The sequence below is a fragment of the Corythoichthys intestinalis genome, chromosome 5 (genome assembly GCF_030265065.1).
Source record: "Corythoichthys intestinalis isolate RoL2023-P3 chromosome 5, ASM3026506v1, whole genome shotgun sequence".
Classification (NCBI taxonomy): Eukaryota; Metazoa; Chordata; class Actinopteri; order Syngnathiformes; family Syngnathidae; genus Corythoichthys; species Corythoichthys intestinalis.
This window is the reverse complement of record NC_080399.1, coordinates 15657914-15671276: the sequence shown is the minus strand read 5'-3', so window position 1 is coordinate 15671276 and position 13363 is coordinate 15657914.

The following is a 13363-nucleotide window of genomic DNA, read 5'->3' as shown; positions in this document are numbered from 1 at the left end:
ATTAAAATATATATATATTAAAAAAGGCATGTCCGATTTTTTTTTGCCGATTCCGATACTTTGAAAATGACGTGATCGGACCCGATCGATCGGGACATCTCTAGTTACCACGAATGTTTGCGGCTAAATAAATAATAAATAAATAATAGTCACTAGCCACTAAATACAAGCAGGCTAATGTGGTGAACTGACTTGAGACGCGACCAGCGGACAAAATTGTTAATATCTTTCGTGATCAACTGATCTCCAATTTTGCAAAATTTATCAGTCGATTGTTACACCTTTAGAAATAAATAATTAATAAATATCTAATAATGTGTGGCTTATTAATAGTGAACTTTTGGGGGGATTTTTCATCAAATTTAGAGGGAAAAAATGTTCCCCACACCTGCTCTGGAGTCAGCAGTTGAACCTGACCAATAAGTGTGCATTTTAAAAAGTAGGCGTCATTCCATTACGAAAAGAGAAGGGCAGAGACACCATCAATAAAGGCAGTATTATCTTTTAACAAGGAGGAGGTGTTTATAATTAGTCCTGAATGGGTTCGATGCCCCCACACACTCAAATACGACCCGCCCCTCAATCCCCTGAAAGGAAGGGAGAAAAATGGCTGCAAATTTGTTACGCACTCAGCAGGGGACATCTGTTCCAATGTCCAGTGTACAAGTGGAGGGATGGGGGTTGTGTGTTAAGGTGCAGGAAACCAGGCTGAGTTCCATTACAGGAAAAAGGCCATGATGATTTTGCTGTCACAAGGAAGTGTGTGTGGGTGTGTAGAGTAGATGACATGTATTTGCTGTTCAGCAGAAAGCATGCCTCCCCAAATTTAGTTGAGGTTGTTTTACAATTCCACATTCACATGGCTCATTTCAAGCCCTTCTAAATACAGTGGGGCAAATAAGTATTTAGTCAACCACTAATTGTGCAAGTTCTCCCACTTGAAAATATTAGAGAGGCCTGTAATTGTCAACATGGGTAAACATCAACCATGAGAGACAGAATGTGAAAAAAAAAAACAGAAAATCACACAGTTTGATTTTTAAATAATTTATTTGCAAATCATGGTGGAAAATAAGTATTTGGCCAATACCAAAAGTTCATCTCAATAATTTGTTATGTACCCTTTGTCGGCAATAACGGAGGCCAAACATTTTCTGCAACTCTTCACAAGCTTTTCACACACTGTTGCTGGTATTTTGGCCCATTCCTCCATGCAGATCTCCTCTAGAGCAGTGATGTTTTGGGGCTGTCGTTGGGCAACACGGACTTTCAACTCCTTCCTCACCCCGTGGCGTCAAAATGATAACAAGAACGGTGAGCAAAAATCCGAGGACCACACGGGGGGACCTAGTGAATGAGCTACAGAGAGCTGGGACCACAGTAACAAAGGCTACTATCAGTAACACAATGCACCGCCAGGGACTCAAATCCTGCACTGCCAGACGTGTCCCCCTGCTGAAGCCAGCACACGTCCAGGCTCGTCTGCGGTTCGCTAGAGAGCATTTGGATGATCCAGAAGAGGACTGGCAGAATGTGTTATGGTCAGATGAAACAAAAATACAACTTTTTGGTAGAAATAGAGGTTCTTGTGTTTGGAGGAGAAAGAATACTGAATTACATCTGAAGAACACCATATCCACTGTGAAGCATTGGGGTGGAAACATCATGCTTTGGGGCTGTTATTCTGCAAAGGGACCAGGACGACTGATCTGTGTAAAGGAAAGAATGAATGGGGCCATGTATCGAGAGATTTTGAGTGAAAATCTCCTTCCATCTGCAAGAGCATTGAAGATGAGATGTGGCTGGGTCTTTCAGCATGACAATGATCCCAAACACACAGCCAGGGCAACAAAGGAGTGACTTCATAAGAAGCATTTCAAGGTCCTGGAGTGGCCTAGCTAGTCTCCAGATCTCAACCCCATAGAAAATCTGTGGAGGGAGTTCAAAGTTCGTGTTGCCCAACGACAGGCCCAAAACATCACTGCTCTAGAGGAGATCTTCATGGAGGAATGGGCCCATAATACCAGCAACAGTGTGTGAAAAGCTTGTGAAGAATTACAGAAAACGTTTGGCCTCCGTTATTGCCAACAAAGGGTACATAACAAAGTACTGAGATGAACTTTTGGTATTGACAAAATACTTATTTTCCACCATGATTTGCAAATAAATTCTTTAAAAATCAAACAATGTGATTTTCTGTTTTTTTTCCCCCACATTCTGTCTCTCATGGTTGAGGTTTACCAAGGTTGACAACTACAGGCCTCTCTAATATTTTCAAGTGGGAGAACTTGCACAATTAGTGGTTGACTAAATACTTATTTGCCCCACTATATATTCACAGTGGTACAGCTATTGAACAATGTACTACACTAAGTAAGTACTGCAGTTGAACAAATTCACACTCTGACCATCAATATACGGTTGCCATGTAAACGTGCAGCTAAAATGCAAACTGTTACCATGGAAACAACGCTTTTAGTCAAAGCGACAGCTGCCACACGGCGTCACTTGACACCTGTGCATTCACCTTCAGCAAAACAAACAACAAGAGTTGGGCGTCGGTCTGCAATCTTGTGGACTCGCTGAGATAACTTCCTGGGGTTTGTCAAACGATGAATAGCTACAATATGTTAAATGGCATCAAAATCAAAGCGTATCATCATGAAACAGACGAGTCCTTTTGTGAGGCCACAATCACGCGTAACAAGCATGGCACCAACCCGAAGGTATTACATTACACGCTAAGTATAAGTAAGGATTAAATACATAAAAACACTGCACGTCTTCTTTTACAACGTTTATTGTGTGGGTTCATCTTTTCTGTAGGTTATTGTATAAATAAAGGAGGTATAGCTTACATAGGACAGCAGATGGTGTGCACGGAGTTAGGATGACGGCTTTGAACTTGTAACCGCATCCTGCAAATCCACGTGAAGGCATGGATTCTGTTTCCAAAAATCTGTTCAGTCCATTGACCACCGACATGGCAGTGTGGATTTAAATGCAACATCCTATAGTGTCGTCAACTAGAAGGCAGAATATGGATTTTTAAGACTTGGATTTGAGGGATCTTGTCCAATGGCTGCAAAATCTCGGATCAGATACGCCACTGAAATTTCTTACACTTTATTATTATTATTATTAAAAAGCACAACCACAGTGTGGAGGGGGGGGGGGCGCTATATATAAAACAATACACAATTTAAAAAAGAATAATAGTAAAAAATATGCAACGTGAACAGACCCATAGGGTCCATAAGGCGGGTTTGGCTAATGCTAGCAGCGTCGCAGCATCCAAAAGGGTGTCAAGAAAAATGTTCAAATAATATTTGATGATAGCAGCATTCAAAAAATTATACAAGACGATAAAACAAAAGAACAACAATACATAAAGGAATAAGTCTTCAAATACCGAAATGGCCCGAATATAAGATGGTGTTTTTTTGCATTGAAATAAGACTGAAAAAGAGAGGGTCGTCTTATATTCGCGGTCTAGACATTATACCCATTCACGACGCTAGATGGCGCCAGATATCATTGAAGCTATGTTCTGTCATGACAGATCTCAGCTACTCTCAAGTTTAACCAGTTTGCATTATTTTATTGTAATGTTTTTCCTTATTCAGATTTGTTTCAAGACTAAAGTTACAGTTAGACTTCACTTTGATGGTTAATGCAGTTATTGCAAGATTGGTTTATTTACATTTCAAAAACCAGAAGCCATTCATTTATGAATGTGATTGCACTTTAGTTTACATATCTAAATGTTCAGATATTAAGATTTGAATGAGACAAAATAACATGCTTTTTCTCTCAAATATATTGTTGTTATCATTTGTTTCGGATGTACTGTAATTATTTTCTGTATAAAAATTAATTTGGTGTTCAAAAAGTCTTTTTTTCAAACTTGAGTCTTGAAAAAGAGGGGGTCGTCTTATAATCAGGGCCGTCTTACATTCAGGCCAATATGGTAATAATGAAATCATTTTTCTAATGCGCCTTCTACCCATTTCACTGTTTTCTGTGATGCGGTAATTTCACCACAGTCTCTAATCTCCCACACCCCATAGTTGTGTGGTCTGGGGGTCTAAAAGTGCCATGGATTTAAATGCAAACATTCTTTATTAAATGTGTCATTTATTCATTAAAATGGCAATTCAATTCATGTAAAAAAAATATAAAATTTCTTTTTTTTTTTATTATTGTACATTATTTCAATCAATGTTATTGGGTGGTCCTGTGTAGTTGCAGTGCTTCATGATTTTTTTTTTTTTTTTTTAACCTCGCCTGTCAAAGTTAGTGGCTGGATCCGAACACCTGATTGAGCCAGGTACAGTAGGCTGCTAAAGTTTGGCGCTATTAAGGTTATGTCATGCTGGTTTCAGCTATTTGACTAATATAATGTGACATCCCACTTTCTTCTCTTTGTAGATAATCTTCTGAAATATTTCCATTCCACCTCTGTACATCCCAGGCCATCTTTTATAGCCACCTTATATACATCAGCACCAGGTCCAAGCCCACTAAGTCCAGTACCTTCCCACACACAAATTGCTAGTGGAAAAAGAAGTACAGTGTGAGTGTTTAAATTATTTGTGGTGAAAATAGCTACTGTTGCGAGCCTTGGGTACCAAATTGGTCACGAACGGCCCTGAACGTGAATAAGATGAACGTGTTCTACACAGGCTGCTGTCACAGACTACGTAGGCAGCATTATGGTAGCACCTGCTGTCATCACATGACCATAGCAAGTAAATCAAAACTGGGAAAATTCCTTGCAGGTTTGGAAAATGTTTGCCATAATTTGCTCAAAAGTTCTGAAATTTGAAATAATAATTTTCATTAAATATTTTCAGACAGAAGTTATCTTAAAAGGAAAGATAATACCTATATCATGTGCATCCTGGTGGAAAGAATATTGTTTAATATATATAAAAAAAAGAGAATTCCTTTTTTTGATATGTAATAGATTTTATCAAGGCCAGTACTTTTCAGCCAATCAAATGTGAGTATACCAGATTGAGTGCCCAATCCCGCAGCATCATTAATACCCATCATCACATGCACCAATGCTCGAGTCTTTGAAGGTACAGTACATATATGTATAACACAAGTTACGAATCAATTCAAAACAAATATTGAACAAGTGTGCATTAAAATGTTGTCAGGTGTGTGCTGACTCTCAAGTCCCTTTCAGACATACACTAAACTCAGTTTAAATAGCCCTTATGTCTGAAAGCAATTTCCTGGGTAGACTGACACGGAGATGTCACGGACATGTACCGTCCTAGTATAATGTCCGGGAATTACCGTAATTTTCGCACTATAGGGCGCACCTCACTATAAGCTGCCACCCAATAAATTTGACAAGAAAACAGCATTTGTTCATAAATAAGCTGCACTTGACTATAAGCCACAGCTGTTCTCACTGAATTATGGGATATTTACACGAAAAGATATTAACCGATAACACTTTGACAGCGGCATCATACAACTGTCATAAGACCAAATGAACCACCATGAAGCTTTGAACCAATTGGCTGCAAAACTTTAGCCATCACTGCCCCCAAGGGGGAGACAGTCAACCTCTGCTGCCACGTGCTGTCAACACTGTTATTGTCCAACATGCCTCCTAGCATGCATTGCAGCGCTACAGACGTAAATAACAATCAAAATGCTTGTTCTGTGCTAATTATTTCTTCAGTTACTGTTCCAGTTGTTTCATTAATTTCTAGTTATGGTATATGGTAACAATTTATTTGACAGTGGTGCCATAAGACTGTCATTATTTATATGATAATTATGACATGACACTGTCATGAGCATTAATGAATGCTTATAACAGATGTCACTCAGTGTTATCCAGCAAATGATCTCACTTTTGAATGGATGTAAAAGATCTGAGCTGGACATAAATGAAGTTAGTGACATAATTTGCTGGGTGACACTTAATGACATCTGTCATAAGCATTCACTAATGCCCATGATAGTGCCATGTCATAATTATGACGGTCTTATGACGCCACTGTTAAATAAGGTGTTACCTATTAACACAAATAAATCAACAAATAAACCGCACTGGACTATAAGTCGCAGGTTTTGAAATGAAGGAAAAAAGTAGTGGCTTATAGTTAAAAAATTACGGTACCTGGTACACTGCATGTTTGAAAGGAAGTGTTTAATTTCTGGGTCACAGAACGAAGGCTGATGACATAAATATCATCGCAAGCCAATCGTCATTTCCTCTTTTTTCACAGTAAGATGAAAAACGGTACACAAACATCGCAATTATCAACATGGCAAACTGGAAATAGCAAAATTAAAACTGGAAACATAACTAAATTAAATTGCTGCAGGATCGGAGTCCTGAGGAAGAGACAGTCCATCTTTGGAAATGTGTGGTTTATTTTGTTGCCGATGCTGACCAAAAATGACGGAATGTACAGTTATAAAATCAGCCAGCCGCCCTCCTCGCACAAAGAGGGTCGAGTCGCCAACACGGGACATGTCTGAAAGTGTCCAACCCGGGTAATTCCCAGGACATCTCCCCATGTCTGAAAGCCATTACACGGGTAAATCTTGCGTCAACTTACACAGGAATTTACCAGGATATACACTGCTGGCCAAAAGTATTGGCACCCCTGCAATTCTGTCGGAAAACGGTTAATTTTTCCCAGAAAATGACTGCGATTACAAATGCTTTGGTAGTGACATCTTCGTTTATTTTGCTTGCAATGAAAAAAAACAATAGAGAATGGGAAAAAAATTAAATCATTATCATTTTACACAAAACTCCAAAAATGGGTTGAATAATAGTATTGGCACCCTTTGAAAAATCATGTGATTCTTCTCAAATTTGTGTAATTAACAGCACCTGGTACTTACCTGTGGCCCATAACAGGTGGTGGCAATAACTAAATCATACTTGTTGCCAGTTAAAATGGATTAAAGTTGACTCAATCTCTGTCCTGTGTCCTTGTGTGTACCACATTGAGCATGGAGAAAAGAAAAAAGACCAAAGAACTGTCTGGGGACTTGGGAAGCAAAATTGTGAGGAAGCATGGGCAATCTCAAGGCTGCAAGTCTTATCTCCAAAGACTTGAATGTTCCTGTGTCTACCCTGCACAGTGTCATCAATAAGTGTAAAGCCATGGCACTGTGACTAACCTCCCTAGATGTGGACGGAAAAGAAAAGTTGACGAGAGATTTCAATGACAGATTGTGCAGATGATGGATAGAGAACCCCGACTAACATCCAAACAACTTCAAGCTGTCCTACAGTCCGAGGGTACAACAGTGTCAAATCGTACTATCCATCGGCATCTGAATGAAAAGGGACTCTATGGTAGGATACCCGAGAAGACCCCACTTCTGACCCAGAAACATAAAAAAGCCAGGCTGGAGTTTGCCTAAACTTATCTGAGAAAGCCAAAAACATTTTTGAAGAATGTTCTCTGGTCAGATGAGACAAAAGTAGAGCTTTTTGGGAAAAGGCATCAACAGAGTTTACAGGACGAAAAAACCCCGAGGCTTTAAAAGAAGACTGTCCCCAAGGTCAAACATGGCGGAGGTTCCCTGATGTTTTGGGGTTGCTTTGCTGCATCTGGCACTGGACTGCTTGACCGTGTGCATGGCATTATGAAGTCTGAAGACTACCAACAAATTTTGCAGCATAATGTAGGGCCCAGTGTGAGAAAGATGGGTCTCCCTCAGATGTCATGAGTCTTTGAGCAGGACAATGACCCAAAACACACTTCAAAAATCATTAGAAAATGGTTTGAGAGAAAGTATTGCAGACTTCTAAAGTGGCCAGCAATGAGTCCAGACCGGATTTCAATAGAACACCTGTGAAGAGATCTGAAAATGGCAGATGGCCAAAGAAAAGGGGTCTAAAATTCCAGCAGAGCATTGTAAGAAACTTATTGATGGATACCGGAAGCGGTTGTTCGCTGTTATTTTGTCTAAAGGTTGTGCTACCAAGTATTAGGCTAAGGGTGCCAATACTTTTGTCTGGCCCATTTTTGGAGTTTTGTGTAAAAGATAATGAATTTTTTTTTCCCATTCTATTTTGTGTTTTTTCATTGCAAGCAAAGTAATTGCAATCATTTTCTAGGAGAAACTGAGCATTATCTGACAGAATTGCAGGGGAGCAAATACTTTTGGCCAGCAGTGTAAATCTGGAAGGGGCTTTATTTAGCATACCGTTAAGTCTGAATGTGCACTGTTCTGGCAGGGTACACCAAGAACTGGTTGTTAGCCAATTACGTGGCAGGCTTAATCAATAATTCATACTGATTACACACAGATAAGATAATGATTTACTGCACTATTACTATTTAATGTTGCATTATTTTAACATTTCATTTTATCTACAACACACCTTTTTAACTTAACCCAGTGAACGAATAACATGTTACGCTGTACAAAATAATTGTAGACTTTGTTCAAATTAAATAAATGATTTGCATTCAACGCCCACCAACACGTGTCACATCTGCACAGATAGTACGAGCCTGCACTGCATTTTTTTCTCCCTCACAAACCTCCCTTCCCCCACTTGACTTCCTCCTATTTGCACTTTGTGTGTGTAGGTGCATGTGTGCATGTGCATTCTCCCTCTGCAACGCCTGGCTGCCATTGGCTGGCCAGATTTGTTGGAGGGAAAAAGCCAGCGAGTAGCGGGGAGGGCGCAGCAGCCAGATAGTGCTGACTCAGGCTGCGGGCCCATTGTTCTCGAAGTGGAGTAACCCTACACCTCCCCGCCAGCAGCCAGACAGAGACAGACCGCTGGACCAGCCGCAAGCGCTGGAGCCAGGGCGACTGCCGCGTTAAACAGCGCCACAACTCTTATCTCTCGCTCCATTAAGTGTCACAATGAGACAAGTCAACAGCCCACAACCACAATGGACACGGGGCCATTCAGGTTGCTATATCTCCTCTGTATTTCATGTTTATGGAGGCGCTTCTACCTGCTGCTTTGGAACGGAGTCCAATCTAGGTTATCATGAATCTTATTGGAATTTTCTGGGGAAAAAAATGCTGTGGCTGAATACAAACACACATTCCAACGAGATCTGATACGAAAGCACAATCCAAAATCCAACAAAAGAACTTAGAAAGCCAACGAAGAGACTTTCACTCAGATATTGAGCGTAATTACTGCATAAAAAGAACACAGCAATTGCAGAAGACTGGAGTCACATGACTTGACTCAACAAACACAATACTGTAAATTCTGATATTGTTATTGTTTAATACAATATACATATCTTGAAGAGAATTGCTAAGAGCACGCTAAGATTGAGTTGTATATAGCACTCTTTGTCGAGATATAAGGCTCTGCTTTTTTAGGATGGCGTAGCTGTACTCATGTGTCAAAAACAGTGCATCTTGATATTCGTGCAGGTGTCAACTTTGCTGCACCTGTTTGGGAATTTGTCGCATCAATCTGTGCAAACCTGTGAGTTCTAGCGTAGTAAGGGTGATCATGACTTTAAAAGCAAGTTTAGGTTGCAATTTTTAGGAAATTTAGCTAAGACTTATAAAAGACACCAATTTATTCTGAATTGGTATTCATTATTTGACAAGTCAGACCTGTTTACATTTGGAAAAACAACATTTTTATATTATTGTTTCTAGACATGTGGCGATTACCAGTTTCAAGATATACCGTTGTATGAAAACGTCACGGTTTCCAAACCACAAAAATTTTCCATCATACCGGCCCTAAGGTATTAGCATACCTGTCAAGTTGTACGGTTTCGGTGTAATTTGTACAAGTGAGCACTGATTTTTAAATGTGTAGGCTGAACGTTCAAAATCTGTACATTTTTCGTGCATTACGTTGTTTTTTCTCCGTTCGGATTTTGTCACCGTTTCGGCAACGAGACAGTGTTACTAGGTTGGTTGAATAACGCGAGAAAAGTCAGAGACACTGAGAGCGAAATGTTTGTTGTAACGCTGTTGCAAACGCGATGCTAGGCTAGGTGGCTCCAATATTTCCTGACTGTAGCAGACAGCCTACATTCTACGCCTAGATATCAAATGCTTATAGAACTACATGCGAAATGACAGACGGCGGCGTTAATAAACAGTCGCCATTTTGAAGCAGTAGACTTCTCCGAAAGGCTCTGTTGTAGTGAACCTTCCTAGCGAATTTACGTAACTTTTTATCTAAGATAATCCTAAATCGGCAAAATCTTGATTTAAATCTATCTTTAAATGATGAAACCGTTTTAAAACTTTCACTTCGAAATGAAATCAGAGATAAATTACTTCCAAACATAGCAAAGGTTACTATGTTTTTTTTTTTTTTTTTTTTTTTTTGGGGGGGGGGGGGGGGGGTGAAGAAGAAAAAAAACATGAACGGTATCACCAGTTACGGTAACTGAGTTACTAACTCAATTACTTTTGGGAGAAGTAATTTGTAACTAATTAATTACTTTTTAAAAGTAAGATTAACAACACTGGTCATAAAGATGAAGTCTGCAGAATTTAAAGTGATTAAAGCGGAGATTTTATTCTGCCAATTTGTTGTCGAACACAATTTGCCCACAACTATTGCTGATCACTTCTCAGAATTAGCAAAAGAAATATTACCTGACTTAAAGATTGCATCGGTAAGTTAATTTTATCAATTGACCTTTTTAATTTATAATTGGACACACTAACGAACTACCTTCAAGTCAAACTGAATTGCAAGCTGAAGTGCCATGAAGTGCAGCCATCAAGACATGATAGGAACTGCCAAAAGTGCGACATACAATTATAACAAAAGTCACTTCTAATTTTAGTAATCATGATGTAGCCGTAGGTATTGATTGTTCTTTGATTGCTCCAGGTAATATGTTACAATATTACCAATAAATCATTATTTTAAAAATGGAGTTTTATTTTGTTAGGTATGTACTAGCTATTCTTTATGTCCTAAAAGTACAGGAAGGATCCATCGCTTGCAGCTGCAAGGCAACCCTCCCCCACCGGTTGCTGCTCAGTGACAGTGAGTCAGCTGTGCTACAAGATGGCTGGAAGAGGTGAAACTCCAATACGTTTTCCCCCCATCGAAGAAAATGAAATCGCTAGTATGGGAATACTTCAGCTACAGAAAAGTTACAGACGGCCGCGGCGAAGAGGAGGGGCTATGTAAAATGTGTTTGCGGAGGGTGGCTGCAGAGGAGGCAATACATCCAATATGATTTCGCATTTATGCAAAATTAAAGGTTAGTAAACACTGTCATGAACGTTTCCCACCAGCTACTAGAGTTAACTCCAATGTGTTTAGTGTGTGTAGCGGTGGTAATATGAGGTGTTTATTTTTTTCTCTCTGGCATTTATGTTGAAAAAGAGAGTGTGTGTATAATGTAAACATGATACGAGTCACACACACGTACTTTTTTATGGAAAATTATTCAATTATTTTTGTTCTGATGGTAATAATGTTGAGCTATGTCTGTGGGTGTAGGCTTACCTAAACGACTGCATTTATTTTAATTTTATTTAGCATATTTCAGTCTTTTATTTTTTTTACTTAACATTATACTTATGCTCCAATTCGCTATGTTTGAACAATAAAAATCCTGTTCAATGGAATAAAGATTTTTTTTTTTTTTTAAAACCAGGATATTTCAAAGGTACACACAGGGCCGGCCCAGCCTATACGCAGACTATGCAGCTGCTTAGGGCCCCTGACCACTAGGCGGCCCCCAATCTGGCAATTATTTAATTTATATTCTATTTTGTTTACTACAGTATGCTTTATTTGACTTTTGTGAGTTTTGATACTTGATTACAAGCTTAAAAAAAATAAAAGTTCTTCCTTAACTTCTTTCTTTCCTCTTTTAGAAAAAGGTTTGGCGTTATCTACTTTAAGTACTGATAATCATTTGGGGTGACAAGTTTGAAGTATGCAGTGCAACAAAATCTGATTAATATACAAAATATGGACGTATGGGTTGGATTGCATGTATGGGTTTCACAGTACACTGTGTCAAAATGGTGGGCCAAAAATATGGGCCCCTTTGCATTATTTTGCTTAGGGCCCCCAAATGGCCTGGGCCGGCCCTGGGTACACATTTTAGAGCTGTAATTGCAATACATGAAACAGTGATAGTTTGGCGTAAGGTTTTCATACCGTCAGAATATCATACCAGCACATGCCTAATTGTGTCGTGTTTTTTTTGTTTGTTCATTTTTGAAACATTGAATTTCTGACACTCTTCCTTGTTATAACTCTAGCAATACAATTTGGTAAAGTGTTAGCTAATTGACAATTGATGTTGGTTAAGCGTTCAAATGAGAGAAAAGTCAGTAAAGAAAGTACAGTATTGGTTATCACAGGGGTGGGCAAACTATTCCACAAAGGGCCCAGTGGATGCGGGTTTTTGTTGAATCCCATCAAGAGGACAGATTTTCACCAATCTGGTGTCTTACAAGTGCAATCAGTTGATTGCAGTCAGGTGTTTCACGTTTCCCCAGACCTCTCATTGGTTAAACTGACTGTGCTGGATCAATTGTAACAAAGACCAGGAACCACTGTGCCCCTTGAGGACCGGTTTGCCCACCTCTGGGTTATCAGTTTGTGGAAATTAAAAATAATAATGAGTGGGTACAGCTACAGTGGTATGGAAAAAGTATCGTAACCTTCTGGAATTCCTCACATTTCTGCATAAAATTACCATCAAATGTGATCTGATCTTTGTTAAAATCACACAGATGAAAATACAGTGTCTGCTTGAACTAAAACCACCCAAACATTTATAGGTTTTCATATTTTAATGAGGACAGCATGGCAAACAATGACAGAAGGGGGAAAATACATAAGAGAACCCTCTGTCTAAGGAAACTTAAAGAGCAATTGAAACCAATATTTACCAAACATTTTAAGTCACGTGTGTGCCCAATCACTGATGAATGGTTTAAAGCTGCCTTGCCCACTATAAAAGACACACTTGGTAAGAATTGTCCTGATGAGAAGCATTGTCTGATGTGCATCATGACTCGGTCAAAAGAGCTGTCTTTGGCACAGTTTCTTCTCTTCCAAGGAGTGGCCGTCCACCAAAGCGCAGAATACTCAGAGAGGTGAAAAAGAACCCTAGAGTGTCTGCTAAAGACTTACAGAAATCACTGGCACATTCCAATATCTCTGTGCACACATCAATTAAATGTAAAATTATGTCCAAGAATGGTGTTCATGGGAGGACTCCACTGCTGTCTAAATAAACGTTGTTGCTCGTGTCATGTTCGCAAAAATGCACTTGGAGATTATGAAAATTAGTCCTGATCAATGTGCCAGACTGATCTGCAGCTACAGGAAGCGCCTGGTTGAAGTTATTGCTGCCATAGGGCGGGGGGCACAAAATATTTA